The following is a 25,447-nucleotide window of genomic DNA, read 5'->3' on the forward strand; positions in this document are numbered from 1 at the left end:
TTTTGTGCTCTGCTGCTCCACTGCTTGCCAGGAGCCGGCTCCTCCCCCCAGGTCTATCGTCCCATTTTTTGCCTCAGATTCACTTCTCCACATGTCCCACTTTCTAGAAAGTGGTCACTTTCTATTCCTAGAATTGCTGTTCTTCTATCTCCTGTGGCATTTGTAGGTGTTTAGAATGGTTTGATAACTATCTAGCTGAATTCCTGGGACCAGATGAAATTATGTGTCCTACTCCTCCACCATCTTGCTCCTCCTCTCTCTTTTTAAATTTTTTGACTATTTTTACAAATTTTATTTTCCATATGAATTTTAGAATAGACATGTGAAATTATCCCTGAAAGATCTTATTGAGATATGATTTAATTTGCATGAATTTAAAGATTAATTTTTACAAATTTGACAGCTAGACACTGTTGAGTCTTCCTATCCAGGAATGTGACATATTTCAATATTCAAGTTTTATTTTATTTTTATTTTTTACTTATTTAAAAGATTTTATTTATTTATTTGACAATGAGAGGGAGACAGAGAGGGAATACAAGCAGGGGGAGTGGGAGAGGTAGAAGAAGGCTTCCTCCCTCAGCAGGGAGCCCAATGCAGGGCTTGATCCCAGAACTCTGGGATCATGACCCAGGCCGAACGAAGGCAGAGGCTTAACCGAATGAGCCACCCAGGCACTCCTCAAGGTTTTTTTTGTTTATGTCATTTAATAACATCTTACCTTTTTCATTATTATGTAAATATTTCTAATTTTTTATTCCCAAATATTTTATGATTTTTATTTTTATATGAATGGGTTTCTTTCCTACTATATTTTGTTATTTAATCAGTGTGTACCTACTTTGGTTTTTGGATACTGATTTTGATACTGTCTCTTTTCTTAGTTATCTAATTTTTAAAATATATCAGCAGTTTAACTGATATTTATAAAGACAGTCATCATTTCTCAGCAATGAGTTTTGTCTCTTGTCTACTAAATTTTCTTTTATATCTTTTTCTTTCCTTACAGTACAGTTTCTAACTGTATCTATAACAGCAGGGGATGTCTTATCCCTGATTTTAAAACAAATGCTTCAGTGGTTTACCCTTATACTATATTTGCTGTAGATTTTTGATGGATAGTTGCTGTCCTTTGTCAGATTAAAAATTTACATACACAACATATGTGGCTGTGTTCACAGACTATTATTTAGTGTGATTCTTTTCCTATGAAGTGGGGTTTTAGTGATTTTTAGTCCCCTCCCCCTATTGCAATTTATTTTAACTTTTTTTTTTATTATCTTTTTAAGATTTTATTTATTTGACAGAGAGAGAGAGAGAGAGCAGAAGGAAAGCTACAGGCAGGCTCCCCGCTGAGCAGAGAGCCTGATACAGGGCTTAATCCCGGGACCCTGTGATCTTGACCTGAGCCGAAGGCAGACTCTTAACCCACTGAACCATCCAGGTGCTCCCCCCTCATTGCAGTTTAAAGAGGTTTTAATACTTTTGCAGAGTAAAATGCTTTTTTGGGGAGAGAAATAACATGTAAAATTTACATTATTCCTCCCAAGCTAGCAGAAGAGAACCAAAGTTTTAGTAGTATAGTCAGTCTTTTTTTTTTTTTTTTTAAGATTTATTTATTTATTTATTTTAGAGGGAGACAGAGGAGGAGCAGGGGAGGAGCAGAGAGAGAGAAAGAGAATCCTGAAGCAGACTCCCTGCTGAGCTCAGAGCCTGATATCATGACCTGAGCCAAAATGAAAAGTGGAACGCCTAACTGATGAGCCACCCAGGTGCCCCAGAATAGTCAGTCTTTAACTATATGTTTTATAATAAGGGTTCCCAAAGTTTGTTTCTTAAGATGTCATTTATTATTCCTTGTAGAAAGTTTTTTTGGTCCATTAAATTTGGAAAACGCATAAGAGAAAGTTAGTATGACTTTTTTTAATGTAAGATTTCTTGGAACTTTTAATATACATGTGTGAATAGGGAAGTTCCAACAGGAGAAGGTAGAATCTAGCATATTATCTTCCAGGAGCCCCTCGTAAGCAATGTGTCAGTGAACTCTGTTGTTCAGTGAACTTCTTGTCATTTCTGCTCTCATAGTCAGGGTTATATGTGCCTGGTTGGGCACAGTTTCCTTCAGAAATGTACTGGGTTAGACTGACTTGTATCAATCGTTCTCTTTATAGCACTTTACACTTAACTTGCCTTAGAAAGCAAACCAATTAAGCCAAAAAATTAATCAACTCTCTTCTGCCCCCTAGAGTATTGGACTAGGTGAAATGAACAGGGGAGGATGCACTGGTGTTCACAGTGTTGAAGAATTAGTGTGATCTTCAAGGAGTTTCCAGTCTAATAAGATCTGTATCACGTGTCTTCCTTGTGACCCAAGGGAGTAATAAAACTACAGATATGAGTCATTTATCAGCTAAGAACACACACACAGGTTGATGTCATGAGTCCAAAGTCATGCAACGTGGAATATCAGTTGGGAACAGAACAGATTCATCTGACTACACTTATCAGCACCTTATTTAATTGATGTGACTTCCTCTCCTACATAGTAGATATAATGATTAACTCTGTTGGAGTGGGAAAAGTGAGTGAGTGGGAGCTAAGCATTTTGGAATATCAAAATAATTTAATTGGATCCCAAATGAATTAAGATGTGTGGGAGTCCAAATTATATCCCAAATACCAAGTTTGCATAAAGCCAATTTAAAAATAATTTAAATTAATGAAATAGAACGATTGTCTCATGCTAATACAAAGAATGCAAAAAATTACAATGAAGGTACTGAAAAAAATTTTATTCACCTCACACCATAATTATTAAACTTGTATTTCAACAAGGAACCTTGAAATTAAAATCAACTTGAAGTATGAAAAAAATGAGTTCTCTGTATCTGCTTTGAAATATATGTAGTATAAGTATTACTAAACAGAGAATAAAGTGTTGGTTTTGTTCATTTTGATGACCAGTATGCTTTTGAAGTACTTTTTTTCCCCCAAGTAGTATGTATGTACACATAGAATTCTGTAGGGACCATCTATCTACAAAATTGTGGGTTGGCACCTTCTATTTATTAAATTTAAATGCAGAAAGAGAATGTCCAGTTTTCTTTTTATTTTCTCTCTCCCTAATCTGCTTCTCTCCCAACCTTTAAAGCTCTCTGGTGCCTTCTAGGAGCTCTATGAGCCATTCTTTTGCTCTGACTTCCACCCTCTTCTCTTATTTGATCCATGGGTGCTGTCATCCAGTATGACTTTTTACTCCTCCCAAGGGAGCTGGTACTCGGAGTGTAAAATTGATCATATCGGCATGGATGCTGTTCTACAGATTCTCCATGGCAAAAACTGACTTTGGGGATGCATAGAACTGAAGCCACCATACAATTGCAATCTTTATCTGGAAGGGAAAGAGGAGAGAACCAGGACAGAGCAAAATGATGTGTTGGTTTCTCTCATGATTCCTAGGTGTCTTACTTGGGCAGTTAGATAAGGTTTTCTTTTAGTGCAGGATTTCAAGGCTTAGTTCCTCTAGAATTCTCTAACCAAGAGTTTAATCTACCTCTGGGAAAGTTAACGTATCCAGGTACCTTTCCAATTCTTGATGCTGCAATGGACTTGCCTGTCCTTTCTTCAACCATTGAATGCCACCCAGGTGTGGGCATTTGGCACCCAGATTTGGGCTTCCAAAAGGAAGTCCATTGCAGAGATTGATTGGTGAGAGACAGTTAAAACAATGACCAACTTCTTCCCATTATTTTTTGGGGCAAGTGATAGGGTTAATGAGTGAACCAGCAAATGGATAAGGGGGACATTTTGTGACACTGCTCCTGTCACACTCTCCTGCTCCTGAGAGTGCAGGATATTAGATGTACTCGCCTCTGAAAAACTTCAGCTCTTGATTAAGGAGTCAGGCAGAGTACCTTCCTTCTTTGCTCAGCCTTTTCTCTTTTCCCTCAGTGGGTCTGAAGAATGGTTTGCTTGGCTTAAATAAAAGTAGTATTACTTACATTTGTTTATGTTAACTGTCTGACTTTTATGCCCAATGAACTTACAACACTGTAATAATTATTCATCTCATTAAGTATGAGTTGGATTAGCTTTGTTATAAATTACATGTGATAATGGTGCTGAGTTTTATTTAAATGAAGTTAATGGTGTTTCTCATCAATGTAATTATTTGACTTTAAGTTTTAAAATTTTAAGGAAATTTCTGAAGTTGGTAATAAAATTGTTGCATGCTGAATACAATTATGACTAAAGTATGAATTCATTTATTCATCCATTCACTTATTCATGCATTCAGTTAACATTTTATCCAATGACTAATACTGTATTAGGAGAATGAAAGCCGTGGCTCCACCATCTAGGAATTCACCATTTAGGATGGCAGACAAGTGAGCAGACAATTGTCTTTAACATGATGTGACAGATTTTCAGATAAGGATATATGAGGGGCCCCTTATCCACACTGAGGGGCAAGACTAGGGAGCAGTCAGGGAGACTTACTGAATTAGATTATACTGGTACCAAGTAACATGTCATATTTGATGAGGTAGAGACACAGAGAAAGGTGAGATGCAAGCAAGGGAATAATAGCATCAGAAGCATAGAAGCAGGAAAGGGCATGATATATTTAGAGAACTCCAGATATTATTGTGACTATACACTCATGTGTGTAGGGCATGTTTAGTGTGATTGCAGACTAGTGTATGATGGAGGGATGGAGGAGATGGTGTTAGAGAGAGGCAAAGGTCAGATTGTAAGGGACTTCAGCCATCTCTTCCTTAGAGGAGAAGAATTGTTCATATACATGTATTTCAGTCTCTTGATCAGGTGCTAGTCTGTTAGGTAATGCTTTCCCATTGCAACAAACATTTACTGTGCTCCCACTGTATGTCTAGAATTGCACTCTGCTCTGTGATGAATATGTCTGCTTTCTAGATGAAATTATTACCTGAGCTTGGTTTTTCACCTGTAATACAAAATTTAGGAAACTCTAACTGGTAAAGTATAAAACATCCTTTTCCTAATTACATGCTTTATACTTTTAAGCAAAATCTATTGATGAATCAATTAAAATACATCTGAGGGCTTTATTGAAACTCATCAGTGTCTTGTATTGAGTTCTTGTAGTTCTGCTTTTTAATGAATTGGCCAAAGCATAGATTCTCCAAAATGCCGAAGGAAAGATGGAAGACCTTAAATCACAGTGGTATTCAAGTTAGGAGTCCCAGAGATAGATAGTCATAAATTAGGGGGGGAATGAACTTTCCGTACTGCCATGTGATAGGGAAGAAGCAGTACCTTGACTGACAAGTTCCATGCACTTTCTTCTGCTACCACAGTTCTTTTCATTTTGCCTTGATGGTCATTATGCCCCTGGACACCAGGGAGGTGATTTGCTGGCCTCGAGGATTAGGGAAATCTCATCCTCGCTGGGAACCTCTCTAGTGTAAATTCTGTAATATTCTTCAGCAGTTTTTTTGAGGATCTACAATAGATGATTTATGTGTTATTTCTAAACTTCATGTCATTGAAGGAATCCAGATTTTCATGTTAGGTAACAGTGGGCATGTAAGGCTAAGTGATAGCATGTTTTATGTTGAAACCAATGCTGTTCCTCCTATGTCTTTGCACTCTCACAAGGAACACTAATTCTATGCAGGTCAGGCTCATCTTTCTCCACTAAAGGATTTTTCTCCTTTAACTATTTAAAAAATTGAATATAGTTCACATACCATAAAATTTACCCTGTTAAAGTGTCTAATTTGGTGGTTTTTATTATCTTTGTAAGGTTGTGCAGTTAATACTGTTACCTAATTTGAGAACATTTTTATTGTCCCCAAAAAGAAATCTGGGACCCACGAGCCGTTCATTCTACAACCCAGCCACCCCCCCATCCTCCAGCCCCTGGCTGTCCTTGATTTGCTTTCTGTCTCTATGGGATTTGCCTATTATGGGCATTTATCTAGATTGAGTGGCTTTTTGTGTTTGACTTCTTTTATTTAGCATAATGTTTTCAAAGTTCATCCATGTGGTAGACTATATCCACATTCCATTCCTTTTCATGACTAAATAATATTCCCTTGTATGGATATACCACACTTTTTTTCCTTGATTCATCAGTTGATGGATACTTGAGTTGTTTCCACTTTTTGTCTGTTTTGAATCAGGCTGCTATATCTTCATGGGTTTAGGCTGCACTGGGTGATGGTGTGTTTCCTAGTATGTGTCACATTATTTTATAATGATGATGTATTACTATTATATTGTCTCTTTCCCCTGCCATTCTGTACACTCTGCATGTACGAAGCATATTTGTCTTGTTAGCCATTATATCAAACATAGCACACCCATGTAAGAAACATGTGAGTGAATAAATTAAAGAAGGCAGCTCTGTAGCTCTAGGTGAGAACTTTGAACTGCTCATCTAGCCTGCCTTCTGTCACTTCACCAAAGGACTGTGTCCCTCACTCTGTTTAGAGTGTGCGTTAGTGGCTGAGGATCCTGCTCTAGATTTTTCCTGACATTTTTTATCGTTGGGCAAGGAGAGGTTACGTTGATACAGCAGCCTTACAATTTGTTTGGTTGAGTTGAGTGTTACCTCCTATCTGCAAAAGTCAGAGGAAAGCTAGATTTGTTCTGACAGTTTGTGCTGGGAGCACTTGGGACATTTATTAGCAAGGGAAGTAGACCATGATCCCAAGTTTGTCTGTTGTCTTGCCAATTAAAACTGCCTGCCTGGGCATGTGTCATGTCCCCACCATGGGATTCCTCCCACCGGGGACACTGGGAAAGCCCATCAGTGTTAAACTTATTGTTTCCTTTGCTTTTATCCCTCTTTGTCTAACTCTTCCTTGATCATCTCAGAACTCCTTCTGGCAGATTTTCTGTGGCTGGTAGAAAATGTTGCCTACCTCCCAATTCTCTTTTTTCAAAGGTAATAGAATTTAATCAGGGCAAAGTCCTCTCATTTATTTCTTGCTTCAAATAAAGCCCTGGGTTTTGGGGGCCTTCCTTTCCGCTGGGACATTTTGCTTGGGTACTTAGCCCTATTTCTCGGTCTTGAACCCGCCAAGAGATCCCGAGGAACGCCAGGCACTGGGGGGCCCTGTAGTGGCAAGTCTGAATGTGGCAAGTGCTCTAGCCGCCTCTGCTTTCCCCCTCCCTCCTGCATCTGCCTGCTCCTTAGCCTAGTGAGAATGACAGGAAGGGAGAAGGAAGCTGCCAGGTTTCCTGTATGCGTGTCTGTGGGAGGGAGACGAAGAGGGCTGGCAGCCATGAACTAAGTGGGCTCCATTCCATCTATCTTTTCTGATGAAAGTGAAGCAGATTCAGGCTGCTGCCTGTGAGCTGTGATGGGAGCCATAGCTCAGAGACAATTCCTGGAATGACTGTTCTAGACATTGCACCCATTTCCACCCTGGAGCAACTTACAGGCTGAGGGGGTTGAGAAGTCTAAAGCTGTCGGTAGTGTGTGGTTGGTATTTGGATGAAAATCTCCATGTGCTATTATATAAACTTCAGAGAAAATACTGTGAAAATATAAATAAAGATGTCCTTAAAAGTATGTGTTTTTGGTGTAGCATCTCGTGGCTTCAATCTTTATGCTATTTTATGGCTGTCAATCTCTCCCATTTGGGGTAAAATGGGTTTGGCTTCCAAATAGTTCTCATAAAAGGTTAAGGTTTAGAGACCCAGTGTATCCATTGTTTCATCAAGATCCAGTGAATACGTTGTTTTATTTCAACGTTTGTGCCTGGTTACTGCAACAGATTCCAGATCCTTCTGGATGGTTCTATAAACATTTATCCATTTTTGCATGAATTCGTAATTTCTCAGACCAGTCTAGGGGAGGACTGTCAAGAATGTGGGTAGCAATCGCAGGACGATAAAATCCCATCTTGGGCCTGAGCCTCCCTGCTGGAGTGTCAGGGACGTGAGGCCCCTTTCTCCTTCCTCCCATGCAGTATCCCATGTGCAGACCTGGCACAGTTCCATCAGGTCTTCCTGGGGAAATAAAATTCTTCTGTGGGCTCTGGGGTTAATCTCTACTCTGGCCGTAGAAGGTGTTAACAGCTGACACCTTCCTGCTGCTCATTTCATAAAGATGTCACTTCTGTGCACGTGAGAACCACTGCTCTTCGTCTTGCTGTGGGTATCAGACCTTCTGTGTGCCCCGGTCTCCGCTGTTGCTTCCACAGTCACTTTAGGAACTGCCGAAGTCACACAGGATGCAGCAGTAATACTGTTCTGCTCTCCTTTTCTTCTCCCCTACTCAGAGGGCCTCTAGTGTTATGACTATTTTTTTTTTTTTAATTGAACTGTTAGGTTAGTGTCCCACTTTTTGGAGAAACTTGAAATAAATTCAAGTTTATGTGGAGGCATTATGTGTAGCACTTCGAAGGGATCTTCTTTAGTAATCGGGGTCCTGGGGTAGTTACCGTGCACTTCAGCTCTTTCATATCAGCGTAAATCCCTTCATCGTTTAAAAATGTCTTAATTTCTCATTAGACACAACAGATGCCCTCGTACTATTTTTCCAGGCCGGGGTGGGGCAGGGGAGGGAAACTACTAGGTGCTGAAAATGGGATTTATTGTGGCTTTACTCCAGATAAAATACATCGTGCTATGGTAACAAGCAGCCCTAAAATCTAGTTTCTGAAAACATTTTTTGCTTATACTCCATGTCTAAAGATAAATAGTATCAGTGTAGTTATTTAGAAGCTCAAGCTGAAAGAGACTTCAGCATTAGGATGCCTCCATCTCCCCATGACATTTGGGGTTTGCAACAGCAGGGAAGAGAACAAGTAAATACAGCTCTTAGATGCATTCCCTGGGAAATGATACGTGTCACTTTTGTTCACTTCGATTGGCCAAAGAAAGTCATTGAACAGGAATCTTGGTGAATTCTGAAGTAAGGGGATGGACTTGAGCCAGCAAATAACTTGGGAAGAGGTTTGAGTGGGTTGGAAGGTATACATGATAAGCCCAGTGCTCCCACAACTGATTTTCTGCTGATAGCATTTATCATTTCTTTCCAGGGAGCCTAAAGAAGATGAAATCAATTGGCACGGATTCTGCAACTAAATGATGCTTTCGCAGGGGTAAAGCTTTTTGGAACTGCACTGCTTACTAAGAGCGTGAAATGCCACAGGAGTGGCTGAAACATTGGTGGAAGTCAGCCATTCTGCCACGCTTCCTCTATACTTTGCCACCGTCAGGGGATCACTGGAGAGGATGGGGGTCATTGAGTGCACGTGAGGTCCCATTTGCTGCCTCTCGCTGGTGAGCATGCACCATCTGCCCAGAGGAAGGACAACGCTGTCTATGGATTTGCAGTGTGAGTCACTTACACAGGTAGTTTGTGAGAGGCATATGACACAGCAAAACTTGCTTTGAGTAAAATCAAAAACATCAGAAAAATGCAACTCTTTAAATGGTATAGAGTTTTCAGCCTTTGCCTTGTACTTTTCTAAGCCCTTTTATGACAGTATCTCATACAGTTCTTTAAAAGAATAGAAATCAGGGGCACCTGGGTGGCTCAGTTGGTTAAGCATCTGCCTTGAGCTGAGGTCATGATCCCTGGGTCCTGAGATCAAGTGTCGCATCAGGCTCCTTGTCAGGCAGGAAGCCTGCTTATCCCTCTCTCCCTACTCATGCTCACTCTCTCTCAAATAAATAAAATCTTTAAAAAATATATAGAAATCAGCCTCCTTAACTCCTTCACACCTATCACCACCCAACATTCTAAATATTTACCTATTTGTTTTATTTGTCTGGTGGCTGCTTTCTGCCTTGCCTGGGTGTAGGGAGGGACAAATTTCAACACATTGTGGAATCACCAGTCACTTCTATGACCAGACTCCTCCCTGATACTGCGTATCAGAGACCCTGTGCAGAGACCCTGCCTCTCTTCTTAGCACTCCACGGCCCCTTGCACTTCCTTTCATACCAAACAACAGCACTTATTGAAGGATTGTGTCTCGAAATTCATTGGAATTTTCAGCCTTTACTACTTGAATTAATATAAAACGTGTGCTCTTTCCTTTTTGAGAAACTTTAGGCATCACTAGCAGGAAAGGAGGGTCTTAGAGCCCAACTGTTCTGCATTTTATCAACAAATACATCTTATCTTTTAAGTTTGGACCCTCAAGTCACAATAGCTGCTCCATAGGTGAACCTGGAAGCACTCCTGATAGTGTCTGTGTGGTGTCTTGGGAGAAGGGTTAGAAGGGTGAGCCTAGGGGTGCCCTGTGTTTTAGGAAGGGGACCTGGACAAGGCCAATTTGAGGCTAGATGTTCGTTGCTCTCTGGACCTTTCCCTTCAACCTGTTTACATCTCCACCCCCCACACTCCTTTCCCTTCTTCTGTCTTCTTTCTTTCTTTTCACTCACCAGGTAAAAAAACAAAAACAACAACAACAACAAAATCACAAAAAACGCAAACCTTTCTAATTGTCTCATCTTAAGCACATTAATTCTCTTGAATACCTCTGAAGCCCTACTTCTTTGGAAGTTGGTATTTTTCTTAAGCAAAGATAGTTTCCTCACAAAAAAAGAATTCTGGTGCCAGGCATTATCATATTATTCATTGTCACAAAGTTTTTATAATCTTATTACATCTGTCACCTAAGTAATCTCTTCTTTTCTTGTGTGTGTGTGCGTGCGCGTGTTTGGTGAGGGGTTAAGTGATGACTCAGAAATTAAGAGTCTTAACTAAGTTCATAAAATCATTTAGTAGCAGAGTTGAGATGATAAAAGTCCTTTTTCCATTCATGTTCTTTCTTTATTAGAATAGGTTATCTACAACGTTGAAGATCTGTAAGTCTCCTTTGTGGGGCACAGTCAGGTTATTCTAAAATTAAGACAGGAAATGTTGGCAGTCTGAAGGTGTGCTGCTGGGATGGAAAGAGACATGGAGACTTTAATTACTAGATACTGCATGTTGGGACATGGGACTCACTTCTAAGTGCTATCTTCTTCTTTTTTTTTTTTTTAAAGGATTTTATTTATGAGAGAAAGAGAGAGGTGGGGGGTGGGGAGCGCATGCACAAGTAAGGGGAGCAGCAGGCAGAGGGAGAAGCAGATCCCCGCTGAGCAATGAGCCTGATGTAGGACTCCCGGATCATGACAGGAGCTGAAGGCAAATGCTTAACTGACTGAGACACCCAGGTGCCCCTAAGTGCTATTTCTTTTATGCAACACTTCTCATTTGGCAAAATTGAATGGGACCAAATACAAATTTTCAGGTATGTTACATATTGTGATAAAATCACTTCACACTCCTGTCTGCTTTGTGCACAGATGGACCTGCTTTTTCTTGTGGTTTCTGTAAAAAATTACATCAGCTTCGATTGCATAAAACAATGATAATTTATCCTCTCAAAGGTTCAGAAGTCAGTATTCTGCACCCCAGGTGTCATCAGGACTGGGGGGCAGTCTGGAGGCTGTGGGGGAGAATCTGTAACTTGGCCTCTTCAGCTTCTCGTGGCTGCTGGCAACCTGTGCTGTTCACCGGTTTGTGACACAGTCCAAACTCCAAACTCTGCCTCTATCTCGTGTGTGTGTATGTGTGTGTGTGTGTGTGTGTAATCTCCCCCTACCTACCTCTTATAGATACTTGTGACTGCATTTAGGGCCCACCCAGATCTTTTAGGATCATCTGCTTATGTCACAAAGCCCTCAATTTAATCACGTCTTCAGACACCCTTTTTCCAGACGAGGTAGCATTTACAGGTCCCTGGGATGAGGGCCTTATTCTCTGGGGGCTGTTACTCAGCCCACTGCCAGCCTCTACTTCAGTGCTGTCTTCTCATCTCTTCACAAGTTTTAAAAACATGTAGTACATTATAGTCTATCGCAATTCACCTTATTTACATAAATATGTACCTTTTAAAACTTACATAGGCTTTTTCTTTTTTTTTTTTTTTAAGATTTTATTTATTTACTTGACAGAGAGAGACACAGGGAAAGAGGGAACACAATCAGGGGGAGTGGGAGAGGGAAAGCAGGCTTCCCACGAAGGAGAGAGCCTGACGCACGGCTCAATTCAAGGACCATAGGATCATGACCTGAGCCTAAGGCAGATGCTTAACGACTGAGCCACCCAGGTGCCGTATTTTATTTTTCTAAAGTGGGGTAGGTAAGCTCTTTCTGCAAGCCTTCAAGGCTGGTGCGCCCTCCGGTTTCCATTGCAACTCTTCTTCTCTGCCCCAGAGCGTAGGGCAGGCAGGGCCAATAGTCAAAGAATGAGTGTGCCGTGTTCTAGTAAAATCAAAACCAGATTTGGCACACTGGCCTCAGCTTGCTCCAAAAACCTCTCTGCATCTCTTTTATTATTTCTACCTCTAAATTTGAAGTTTTGATGTTTTACTTTAGTCTTCTTTGCTCTTAGAGATAGTACCAACCACTTATTTGTTTTTTTTCCTACTGCCAAGCTAAGACATTTGCACAGAAATGCAGTGCATTGCAATTTGGTACTGCCTGGATGCATTTAAAAACGTTCCTTTTCTTTTGGCTCTGCCCTCTTGCATCTCCTGTTCCATTATGCACTCAATAATACAACGAGTGTTCATTGTGAATGTACCAGATGCCAAGTATTGTGTCGAGCACTGAGAGCCATGTGACTTGAGGTACATTGTGAAGGAATTTCAGAGTGGGAATTGTTTGGGAGATTTAGGGGACAAAGTCCTCAAGATTTAGTAGTGGGTGTGATTTGGACACACGAGGGAGAAATATCTCAAAGATGACTCCTGTGTTTCTGACTTGACAATAGCTAGAGGGTGTTATCACTCATGGAGATGAACAATGCTGGAAGAAGTAGTTTTGGTGAGCTTGTAATTTGATATTGGAGGGGCTGACTCTGAGACATCTTTGGGGTCTGTCCCCGAGGCTTTTGCTCACTACCTACCTACGTAAACATGCCTTACTCTTAATTTACTATAACCATTTTCCATGTAAGTAAATATATGTATGTGTGTATGTATACATAAATATGTGTATGTACAAAGGTAGATGTGTGTGTACACCAAACACACCTACTACTACTAGCAATCTATTATGACCAGAAATTCTGGTAAGAGATAAGATAGCTATTCTCACACCAATGTATGCGAAAGGAAAGAACTAAACTAGTAAGTATTTCCTGAGCACCAGCTATAGATACATTTTTTTTCATTCTTGCCATGAATTTATGATAGATGTACTAATGTTTTTTCTGTTATGCTTTTATGTAAAGGGAGGCTTTGAAAGGTTAATAATTTACTCAACCTCTGAGTTAGGATTTGAACCCAGTCAGTTGTTTATTCCTGAGTGAGCTGATAGACTTGTAAACAATTTGCTTATAATTTCACACATTAAATGAGACTTCGTGGGCTGATAGACTTGTAAACAATTTGCTTGTAATTTCACACATTAAATGAGACTTTACCTGGGAGGTCTTCAAAGAATACCTCCTCCCCAGCCCTAAAATTACAGTCTAGATGCCCCCCCTATAAACTCCTGAAATGTTATCTTTTTTTTCTTTTTTTCCATAGCATTTATTGCATGACCTTTTTAAAGACAAAGTTTTTCAGGGGCGTAGACTCTTATTTTTTATATTATCTCCTTTCCTACAACACTCAGCCAAAAATCAGTGTTCAGCACATGCTTTCTGATTAAGAATTTCTTCTCTGCTGAAGGGTTATTAAAATGATATGGTTTAACTTTTGTAGGGTCTTGACTATACACCACCACTGAACGGTTTGTTCGTTTGGGACATCCCCATTCCAGTGTTACAGAGATTTTGTTCTTGAGAATTCTTGCCTAAAAAAAGAGCAAAGCAAGCAGAGCAAAACAAAACAAAATAGCAAAACCCTAAGGAGTGAACCTCAAATTCCATAAAGTCTGATAGGAGAAACATTTTGAGGTAGTTGGTCCTTCATCTAAAGGAAAGCCAGCTCTTAAGTTAAAGACTGTACGTGACACAAAGTTGCCTTCATCAGCTTCAGGTATTGGCTAAAGCTGAGCTCGGTGGGCATTTGACAAAAAAAGGAGCTTTCAAAGCCTCTTCTCACACTTTGAATCTATGACTTCAAATACCTACCTACTGCGGCCCAGTTTTAGGTTACATGTTTTAGATCCATTGTCTCAGTTAGTCCTCAAAGTTTTGTGATAAAGGTTTTATTATTATTTTATTAAACCTGGGAGGAAATGAGAGCCAGAGATGTTATATAATTTGCCCAGTGACACACAGCTGCTGGGTGGTGAGCCCAGGAGCAGCTGGCCGAAGCCCATGCTTTATGATGCCTCTCTAAGTAATGACATTCCCAGGTGACATTCCCAACCCTTTTCCAGATTTCCCTAGAGCACTTCTCAAACTTTAATGTACATCAAACTCACTTGGGGTTCTTATTAAAATGCAGCTTTTGAGTCAGTGTGAGGACTGCTTTTCCACATTTTTAACAAGTTTCCAGGTGATGGCAACACTGCTGGCCCTTGGCCCACACTTCAACGCCGACGTGAATCTCCACCGTGAGAGGGGAAATAGGGTACAAACTATACCCAGACAGCCACCAGTGCCGAACCGTAGGTGGAGGGAAAGTTGCTGTGGGAGTGAATGTCGGAAGCTTGTCATGCTTGGTGCTGCTCCTTAAGACAGGCTGGCTTACAGGTGAAGGGGAGATTGATGACACCGTGGAAGAAGAACAGAATAGAAATAAAATGAAGATTTGTCTGTCATATCTCCCATCAGCAGTAACTGCCTGTGGCACGCTGGGTTCATTCCTCAATGCAGGTTCACTGAGTTAGCTGGGTCTGTGAGAAGAAGGACATTTAAATTTTCCTTTCATTGTGGTTGTTACCGGAGATGTAGTCTTTTGTCAAAGCTTTTCCTCAACACAAGACTCTGGTGAGTTAGAGGCGGAAGAGATGAGATGATGGCCTCCCTTCTCCCGAAGTTTTTCTTCCCCATTCAGAATATGAGAGAGACTGGGGAATCTTAACAGTCTCGGGGCTAGAGTGGAACCCCAAAGAAAAATGGATGCGAGAGATGGCCCAGAGAATCGCACAGCTTCTGACTCTCCCAAATGCTTACTGATATGTGCTGGCTGTTTCCTTATGGATCAGGAAGTAGTGGCACAGCTAAGATTTCCCATGGTCTCCCGATAATGGTCTTGGGGGCTTGGGAAACTGAGCATCTCCCATGGAGCAGTGAATGTTTACTGACAAGAAAGAGAGGAGGAAAGTGAGGAAAGGGAAAAGGAAGGAAGAAAGAACAAAAGTAACAGAAAAAGCTTATTTATCATTTATCTTTGCCATTTCAATTGCTATGCAATAGTCTATTCTATAACAGGTGTTTGAAGGTGTCTTAGGTACTTTAAAAGCAAGTTTCAGTTTAAAGGGCGTTCCTTCCTCTTTTCCCTATCCTATCCATCTCTTTTGTTCTTTGACAGTTATGTTTTATATAGCCTGTTAGAATGGATATAAATAGGAAATAGAATTGAGAGGTAGCATGAAATCGTGGTGCAAAAACTGACCTAGGGTCTAAAGCATGGGATTTGGGGTTTTTCTCTGACATTAGCTGTTTCCCGTGGAAGTCAGCTGGGAGTCCATAGAATTTTCAGATTGACTGAAGCCTTGTTCCAAGAACTGCAGAATTGCAGAAGGCTGGAGTCCTGGAGCCCTTCCCAAGATTTCCTTCATTTCCCTAGGAGCCAATACTTTGGTCACCTTCGCCCCAATTTTCTGCTGCCGCTGAATGTGTGTTTTCTTTGCTCAATCTTTTATGCCCAACTAAATGAGGGCCCCTCACAGCGGTCACAGACGCAAGGCTGGTGCAGATTGCATATCCTTTGCCTCTCTGTCCATCATATCCCACATAGCTACCCACAACTATGCCTGGCCACTGCAGCATCACCGGCGATCTCTCCTGGGCACTGCTTTTCCTCTCCGTTAATCCCGGAGCCTCTTGCCGCCGTGCTGATTGCCTGTTCCTCCTCTTCCCTTCCTTTCTTCCCTTGCCTTGTAACTCACATGCACAGAAACAAGAATGAAAACTCGACTTTTCTTACAGAGAGCACTTTACCTCTAATACTGTTAAGGTCTCCTTTTCTACCACAATGAAGTACTTTTTATAAAGCAAAGAAGGATTCTAATGCCTGGTATTACTGTAATACAGTTTTGATCACATTACACATGTTACTTAACATGAAGCAATCTTTTACATTTTTCTTGTAGATGACGGACCAGGAATTAAGTGAGTTAATTAAGTGGATGAGTTGCAGAATTGAGATGCCACAGAATCCTGTGGTTTTTGTTTTGTTTTGTTTTAAGTTAAGAATAGATGTTCTATAAAGCCTAAGATTTGCAAATCTTATTTGTAGAGCAGATGGGTGAATATGATCACAAGGAGCAGTGTCTGGGATCTGAAGGTGTGTGATTAAGAGTGGAATAGGCATGATAACTTCTGAATCCTTCTCCATGAGGCTCAGGAACTAGGATTCCTTCCCCAGTGCTATTTCTTATGCGACAGCTTCTTTATTGGGCAACACTGAATATGACCAAATAACAAAGTTATATTGTGATGAAATAGTTTTATTGAAATCAAACGGCAGTTAGAAATTCATGAACGAGTGTGAGAGCTTAAAAAAATGCATAGGTTCTTCAAATTATTGGAGCGATATATTATTACTGGAGAATATGTAAGGATAAGAGAAACAGAAAAGTAATTTGGAATTTCAGTATCTAGAGAGAATAAGCACTGTTACTTTATACTTTCTTGTGGTCCTGATATGCAGCTAGTTTTGTACCTTGATTTATTTCATAAGCATTTTCTGAGTCCCATGTCGTTTTCGTGTCACTGTTTCATAGGGTTATAAAACAGAGCATCCGATGATTCTCTGGTTTGCAATAAAGTTGTGTGTAATTTTGCATTATTAAAAATAATTATGGGCGCCTGGGTTAAGCCGCTGCCTTCGGCTCAGGTCATGATCTCAGGGTCCTGGGATCGAGGCCCGCATCGGGCTCTCTGCTCAGCGGGGAGCCTGCTTCCTCCTCTCTCTCTGCCTTCCTCTCTGCCTGCTTGTGATCTCTTTCTGTCAAATAAATAAATAAAATCTTAAAAAAAAAATTATGATGTGAAAAGATGATCTATAAATAGATAGAATATATTTTCTTAGAATAAATTCCCAAAGGTTGAATTACCGAGCCAAAGCCTCCTGCTAATACTTTATGCTTCTGCTCTGTGAGAATAGGCTTTCGTATACCTTTATCACATAGAATATTCTAACTTTAAAATGGCTGATTTGATAACTGAAAAATGGTATCCAGTTTTTTAATTTGTCCTTGATTATTAGTGAGTAGAACATGTCTAGTTTTACTTTTTTCCTTTGAATTTAGTATATTTCCATCCTGAGCATGTTTGTTCTGTTGTCCTTTTATTGTTTCCTTGCCCATTTGTGGCTATCGAGAGGCTTTTTAGAATGACTAAGCTAAGCAATGCTTTGTTTAAAGCACTAGACTATTTCGGACGAGAGTTTTTTGCTACTAGAAGCAAAGGGGTGTGGAATTCCATTCCATCCTGGCATGTGCTGACTTTTTTGGCAGATTTCAAAGCTGTCTCTGGGCTTCATGTCAGTGTGACCTAGAAAGGAATGAAAGCTCAGCCAACCCAGGTCACTGTCAGAGCTGTAACCTTCACTCTGATTTCCTGTTTCCCTGAGGTTGGCCTCAATATAGATTCTACGTTCTCCAGCAAAGTGCAGCATTAGATTTATTTTCTTTTTGCTTTGTCAAGGCGGATTAATGCACATTGAGGTTAGAGGCTGCCCAAGAATAAACGGTAAACAGACAAAACTCAGTTTGGGGGACACCTTCCACCTCACTGACCAGTGATCTCATGCTGCCCCTAGAAGCTCCAGGATCTGCTTGCTGTTACCACATGTTCTGGATCATTTAAAGGCTTCTCCTGACCATTGAAACCTCCCTGTCAATTACCTGATTTCCTCTGAATCCTGTTGTCTGGCGGCTGTTTGCAGCACTGTTGTTAGGTGAAGTTGAATCCATTTTGGACTGCCCGTTTTGAAAGAAATGTATAAACAAAGGAGAGGTCTCTACTTGCATGTCTGTGTCTGTCTGATTTGTATGCTCTGTCACTATTTCCTCCGTTAAAAATCTATCTTGTAATATTCTTTGCACATATACTTTTGTCTAAGATTTTTCCCAGTTGCTTTTCCAATTGATTTTCCCATTTGGGTTATATCTTTTTCAGCTTTGATCCTCCCTAGTATATTGCTTGCTCTCTTCTGTGGGCACATACTGAATTAGAGTAATTTCCATATGTATCCTTTCCCACAGTGGGTTATATGCCCTATAAAATAGAGATTGTGTCTATTTTTCTTTCTTACTTTCTCAATTAATCAATGTATTTTCCTTATATAGTGAGTTGCTCATAGTTTTTTACTTGAATAATTTGAGTCATATTAATGGCTAGAAGTTCAGGTACTATGGCAGGCTGAAGCAAAAGGAGACATTTTTTACCTCACGTTATTTAATATAGTTGAATGCCAAACGTGGCTAGCAGGAAGGGCAGCCATTAGTTAAGTAAGGCAGTTCCTCAAGGAAAGTTAAAGTCAAGTTTTAGGTTGGTTTGGTGATCCTCACTCAGCAATATCCTTAAACATCCATCTTCTATCTGTAGGTTGTAGGAGACAAAATTGTCTGTCAAAATGAGTAGGGAAAGATGAATACTTCCCCAACCACTAGGATGTAATTGTTCAGAAATTCACGGAGTAAAACACTGTGCTCTTCTACCACAGCTTTTTCTTTATGTCATTTGGTGTTACCAGGACAAGCAGTGATGCTGTGGGGATAGCATAGGAGTTCTGATTTGTTCTTTGGGCTCTTGGCCATTGTGAGAGTAAAGAGCTGTCAAGCCAGAGCTCCAGTGTTGGCTCTTGAGGGAGACCCTGCTTGACTTACACAGGTAGGTCTCAGTACACTCATATACGAAACTTGATTTCTGGAAGTGACCCTTTCTGCCAGAATTGCTACAATGCTAATGTGTCTTGATTTTTCACTGTAATAAATACATGACTATTTCACAACCTTTACTCTGGCAGTCCTGGTTTTTCAGTGGGCAAAGGATGAAACATTAAGGAGTTAAAACTTCTGCTTTAACATATTTCAAAGAAACTTTTTTCTTTCTTTCTTTCTTTCTTCTCTATATTGTTCAGTAGAGCACACGATAAATAATTTGAGTGTATTCGACCGTTTTTCAAACCAAGCAATTGTTTTTCAATAAATCAAAATTTATACCTATTAGCACTATTCCAAGCCCTAGGGAATGCTGGGACAATAAGGAGATCTTATCCTTTTTTAAGATCTGTTTTGACTGTGCTCTCTTCAGCAGCACATAGACTCAAATTGGAATGATACAGAGATTAGCATGGCCCCCGTGCAAGGATGACACGCAAATTCATGAAGCGTTCCCTATTTTTGTGAATTGTGTAAGATTTATGAGTCACAGACTTATACCCCTGAAACAAATAATACATTATATGTTAATCAATAAAATAAAATAAGTTTAGACCCTATTCTTCATAGTACAGGCCAGTCTGTGAAAAGCCACATCATAGAGGTCATGCTCCTAGGAGGTTTGTTAGCAGATGAAGAGAGGTGGGACAGAGACCTACCCTGCCTCTCGCCTGTTGGCCTGTTGAACTTACTTTTCAGTGAAAACTTTAGGTCTTAGTTCACTTTTTAATCTCTGGGATTCTCTTAGAGATAGACATGACATTTGGAGCAATGAACATAACTGATTTTCCTCACTTTGGGTCAATAAAACAAAGGCCTACGGCATATTTTTCTAGTTTTCTCAACTTCCAGAAAAATATTGTCTTACTTGTGATTGGTGCTTTTGACTTGTCAGCACTATAAAATATCATTTCTAGTGCCTACATCACCCACCCAGTAGACCATGGCAACCTCTCCCAAGTTTGTCCTCCCCTGTTCCTAGTTTCATTTTTGTGGTCTGACACACTCAATTGCTTCTGAGTTTTCAGTTACCATGAAGGCCGATGTATGGGAAACTGGCAGTCATATGATAAAACCTTTTAGACCCAACAAAATTCAGATGCCTCTGTTTACCTTGTCTTTCTAATTCCCCTTTTCCCTCTCTTCTTTTTCTTATATTGAGATCCTTGCAGCTCAAAGCGGCAAAATCTTTTGCAGAAAGAAGGACACCATGACTGAATTTGAACCAAAGTACATTAAGGATACAAGGTCAGACTGACATTTAAGTTTTATTGGGTTCAAACTATAAGAAAATCTTCATTTTTGTTTGGGAGGTCCTGCCTTCTCCTAAGTGACTAAAAGATAGTGTCTGTTGTCTAAGCCAGGCATCATTTACACAATTGCCTTTGACAATTACTGGGTTAGGAAGGAGTGTATGAACTTATTCTGGCCAGTGACAGTTGAGAAGATTGCTGGCAAAAATTATCGAATGTTTTGTCTCTGATTATATATAATACATACATTATGACATATATATGACACAATATTTGCTGTATATATATTTGCTATATATATAAATATAGGACACACATATATATAGATCTGTCTATCTGGGACACAATATTTGCTTTTCTTCTGGACATAGTTGTGTCTTCGTGGGATGCCTCTAACTAGGGTTGGCATCTTGGCAACATAAGAAAGGTTAGCTGGAACAAGTTGGGGGACAGGCTGAGTTGGACATGTAGAGACAGGACAGCCTTGTGCCTACTTAGTGCTTGAGACTTCTTATGTGAGATAATAAATACGCCTATTGTCTTGACCATTCAAATCAGAGATTAAATTACTGGTAGTCAAACCCACCCTCTCTGATAAAGTGTGGTTTGTTGGAGTTAGCCTGAAAGACATGACTTTACAGCTCATTTTCTTCCCATACAGCCGTTTTTCCTAAAATTCTACCAACAGGTTCTTCTGTGAGTAAAACCATTGAGGTCTCTGTTAACTATAATTCTGCTTTTTGGAGGGTGTAACACATTCACATTTTATCTCAGTATTGAGTAAAGCTCTCTCATTTATCACCGATTTCCTGAGAAAGTAGCCAACGAAACAGCAAGGTTTGGTGAGAAAGGAGCCAGGAAAGACAAGGAGTGTGGGATAATGCCAGGAAAAGCAGTTTGAGAGGATGGGCTACAGAGCGGGTGATCTGGGAGCAGCGTTGAGACATCGCAAGGGAAGCAGTGGGGAGGCACCGCGTGAAGAGCGGGGGCCAGGATGAACACTAGGGACAAATAGGGCTTATATCCCAAATGGAGTTCTACCATCCGGGGCCACTGCAAATGGCGTAGTTCTGAGGACACCAAAAACTGCAGGGTTTCTCACTTAAACTTGCAGATTCTATGTTCCTGCATCTCCCAGTGTACAGAGATGCTATCAAGTTTTACCTGTCTCGGTTTTTCTGGTTGGCTGAAGAAACTCAGCCTCTGCGACATAATGGGATTTAATCCTAGGGCAAAATATTTATTCCTAACAAGTAGACTCTGGGTCTAATGACTTTGGCGTATACAATTTGATTTGGGTTTGATAAGACATTGATTTCAAGTCTTGAAAAGAACATTTTCTTCTTGCCTTTCTCCCCTCCCTCCAACTACCTGCCATCCTCTTAAAAAGATAGAATCTTTTCTCCTGTGTGTTTCAGAGTAATAGAAAGTTGTATTTTTTTTTTTTTCTTCTTCTTCTTCTCCTGTTGGTGGACATGGAATGGAAAAAACCCAACTTGAATAGACTTCACATGAAGAAATATATTCTGTGGAGGCCGAGGACAGGTGCAGCTTCTGCAGTCATTCTAGATCTCATTTTCTAAGCAGAAACTTCCCAAATCTGCATTTTAGTCTGAAGCTGTTGTATTCACCCGTCGCCCCCCCCCCCCCAGGTGCTGCCCACACGAGCAGACCATATGGTTCTGCTAATGTGCAATAAAACTTGAGAGAAACCATTGAAGCCTGCTCTCTTCTGGGAACAGAAGATCTTTCCAATCAATTCTCCAATGATCTACCCATGTCCTCTTGGCACCTCCCTTCTGGGTCCTGCCAAGCATTCGCTCCTGGCTGCATTTCATCTCTGCCTATTTGCTCCTAAGAGGCTAATCCCTTGTATTCCATTTGCTGCTTTTAGAAAGGGGAGGAGGAGGAGGTAAATCAAGAGAGGAAGTTGTTTTGGAGATCACCTTAAGGCAATTTCAATAATAAATAACTGCAGGGCTGAGTTTCACATCCTAATTATAAATGCCTACTTGAGTGGATGGGCTCCTCTACAAAGTGCTTGGAGTTATGGTTTTGCTCTTAGCTTGGTCCTATTTCAAAAATACGCCTTTGCTTTATTATTCAGCCCACGGAGTGACCAGTATAATTAAGTTGCCAAACAGCTCCCCCCGCCTCTTTATCACCTTCTCTTTTCAATTACGATAAAGTTTCTGAAAAATTCAGATTAGTGCCTTCAATTTCCTACTTGATCCAAGCAGACGGGGCCAGGGTAAACAGATGGTACCACCTCATTCAGGCAGGCAAGAGGCCCCAGAGGCCGCTGGACAAAGACAGGCACGGACTGGGCTTCGGGCTCCATGCTGTAGACATCTCTTCCTCCACAGTTCAGAATCGAAAGTCTTACGGTCTGGGCAATGGGAGCATCTAGCTGAGCTCTGTGAGAGCAAGCGCCCAGAAGTAATGTTTAAGGGCGTCAACAGTGGAATTCAAAATTTTAATGAATAATTACACATTTATTAAGGTGAAAATTAGTTAATCTGGCACTCTATCCACTGAACTCTCAATTAAGTAGCAATTTTGCCCAATTATAGTAAAATACAATTAGTGCCTATAATGAGGGCCCTGAGTCCCTGCAATTATTGGAATGCCTTCTGAACCTTCCAAGAGGGATGCCACTGTTAATCAGCACAGTTAGTGTGACTTTTATTATGCATTCCATTTTTTAAAGCATAGGGTTCTGTCCCCAACCTAAATGGTAACTCACAATCCAGTGAAACCCTTCTGTCGAGGTATGGTTGAAGGAATCCTCCTGTGTTACAAGGAACCCTGGTTATGAGGATTATAGGAGAAATTGTTTTAGATCTTGCTGATTATCTGACTTAATTAACTTGTGTAAATCGTCATGTTTCTTGCTTTGCTTTGGCCTCTTGGAAGCTTATGGACTCTGAGCTATTATTGCATGCTTGAGATGGGATGCTAATCCTAATCCTTGAGTTTATTCTTTTAGCTATTTGTACTTATTCCCCAAACCATTTCTTTTATCTTTTTTTTTTTTTTTTTTGTATGTATTTTGGTTTGATGTTTCTCTTGTTTGGAGAATGATTGGAAATAGAAATGCTGTTTTCCCTTTCCTGGGTCATGATTAATTACATAGGGAATGGAGTATCACCTAGTTTTAAACAGTAAATATCTGCTAAAAGTAAGATTTTATGAGTAAACTCTGAGATGGGACTTTTTTTCTTCATCTAATTTCGTGAGTAGGTATGTGCTTGTTTTTCTAGATGTATGTCTTTAAACATGTGAAAATGATTTACAGCTCATGAACGGACACCGGTCACTGCAAAACTGGGAGATTCGAACTCAGTTTTCGTAGGACTTCTCTGTTCCATAACATACACCCTTATGTGGCCTTATGTCATAGCACTCTGATTCCAACACATAGAGTTGGATTTTCATAAGGCATTGTAAGACATTCTATAAAGAACAGAATAAATTATGCAGCTTTTTAAACCTTGAGTGACCTGTCTTGGTTACAGTCTCATTATCTACTTTTCATGGAGCATTATACAGTATTAATACTCATTTTTTGAGTCTGTATCCTTTCTGTAAAATGTGTTTACGCAAAAGGCTGAGGAAGACATTTTTTTTCCCTATTTAAACTGATGATGACTAAGTGGGTCATACACTTGTGGCGGTGTGTTTTGGGGTGAGAGAGAGTGAGAACAGGGTGAGAAGAACAGGGGTGTTCGGGTGAAGGCTGAGCCCTCCCACTTTCCCATGTCTCCCCGGAGCGGTAATCCCCGCTCCATTAGCACAGAATGAGAGGCCATTTGGGTAAATATAGTCACATAAATATATCATTAGGCAGTTTTGTAAAATTCACATTATTTACTCAAGCAAATATGTAATTAGAACATTTTTTAAAACACAGATTATCTACCAAAGAGACTCAAACTGTTCCTTTGGAGCATTTAAGCCTATTGGGTAAAACTGTAATTAGGCCATTAATTAAACCCAAATCATATTATTTATTTAAAGGTGCTTTGCTGATCTGATAAGCATTTTCTTTGCTCTTTTAAGGCATTTTAATAATTGATTATTGTAAACCCCTTGGCTATCACTTGCCCTTCATTCATTCCTTTCTGATTTGCTTCTTGTTTCATTTTATGATGATGGTTATAGATTTAGATTTCCCTGTGGATAATATGTGCAAAAATGCCTGATCTAGCATTGCCACCCTCTTTCCCTATACACCCCTTCAAAGATGTGAGGATGAAAAACCAGCTTACTGTTTTTTTAAGCTATATCCCTTTTGAATTTTTTTTCCCCCAGGGAAGTGGTTAGTAGTAATTGTCCTTTTATTTTCCTCATTGTCACACATAGACTTGATCAGATAAAAGTTTTTTCAAGTTCTGAAGCATTGAGATTGTCTGAACTTTCTGGAAATGAATTTGTTCTGAACCCTGTCAGCTTCCCTTGTTGGGCCAAAGCGTGTATATTTGTAAAATGCTTAATTCAATGTACTTCTCTGTTTGCTGTCTTGAAAAGCAGTGGTGACCCACACAGGGAGCAAACCTTCATTCCGTCTCAGGTTTGTAGAGAGCGGTATTGGCTTATGGTCTTCCAAGGAGCTTGTGTCCCAGAGGATTGTAATGGTGGATGTGTGGAAAGGGTAATGTGCTTTCAGCCTTGCCTTGTTCCAAATCCCGTCTCCATCTTACAGAGAGTGGTATTTTCCTTTCCTTCTTTCTAAAAATGCAATCTGATCTATTAGTTTCTGAAAAGTCTAGAGTTCTTTTCTGCTCAGTCTTTGTTTTTGCTCTACCTTTTGTCCGGAATTCTGCCTGTCTCTTGAGTCTCTTTTGCTGAAGCAACTCAGAAACAGTACAGTGTGAGTTAAGAACACGGAAGTAGGAGCCAGACTGTCTAGGTTTGAATCCAGCTCCCCTTCTAACTAGCCGAGCACACTTGGCAAGTCACATATGTTCTTTGCTCCTCAGCTTCCTTCTTTACTTCCTCTTAGGTGGAGATCAGTATGAGTTAATACATAATACATTAATGCGTAACATGATACACTAACACAAACACTAATACGTAAAGTGCCTACATAGCTATCACTATTATTTAGGCCTTTTGTTCTGGGAAGCCTTTAACCCTCCACAGATTGGTTTTCCCTGGAACGTCTCCTGTTTTCACCCCGACTG

General features: G+C 40.2%; 1 long non-coding RNA gene and 1 other non-coding gene across 2 annotated transcripts in view; both read left to right on the forward strand.

Moving 5' to 3' along the window:
- LOC131813096 (uncharacterized) overlaps nt 1-9,670 on the forward strand; it is a 59,671-nt gene extending 50,001 nt beyond the window's left edge. The window contains exon 4 of the long non-coding RNA XR_009346598.1: nt 9,039-9,670. This is a non-coding gene — a long non-coding RNA (uncharacterized LOC131813096). The remainder of the gene's footprint in view (nt 1-9,038) is intronic.
- Nucleotides 9,671-19,368: 9,698 nt separating this feature from the next.
- LOC131813291 (U6 spliceosomal RNA) lies at nt 19,369-19,472 on the forward strand. The gene has a single exon (XR_009346716.1). It is a non-coding gene; the product is annotated as a U6 spliceosomal RNA (small nuclear RNA).
- Nucleotides 19,473-25,447: the final 5,975 nt, after the last annotated feature.

Source organism: Mustela lutreola, chromosome 12 (assembly GCF_030435805.1).
Source record: "Mustela lutreola isolate mMusLut2 chromosome 12, mMusLut2.pri, whole genome shotgun sequence".
In the NCBI taxonomy this organism is placed as follows: Eukaryota; Metazoa; Chordata; class Mammalia; order Carnivora; family Mustelidae; genus Mustela; species Mustela lutreola.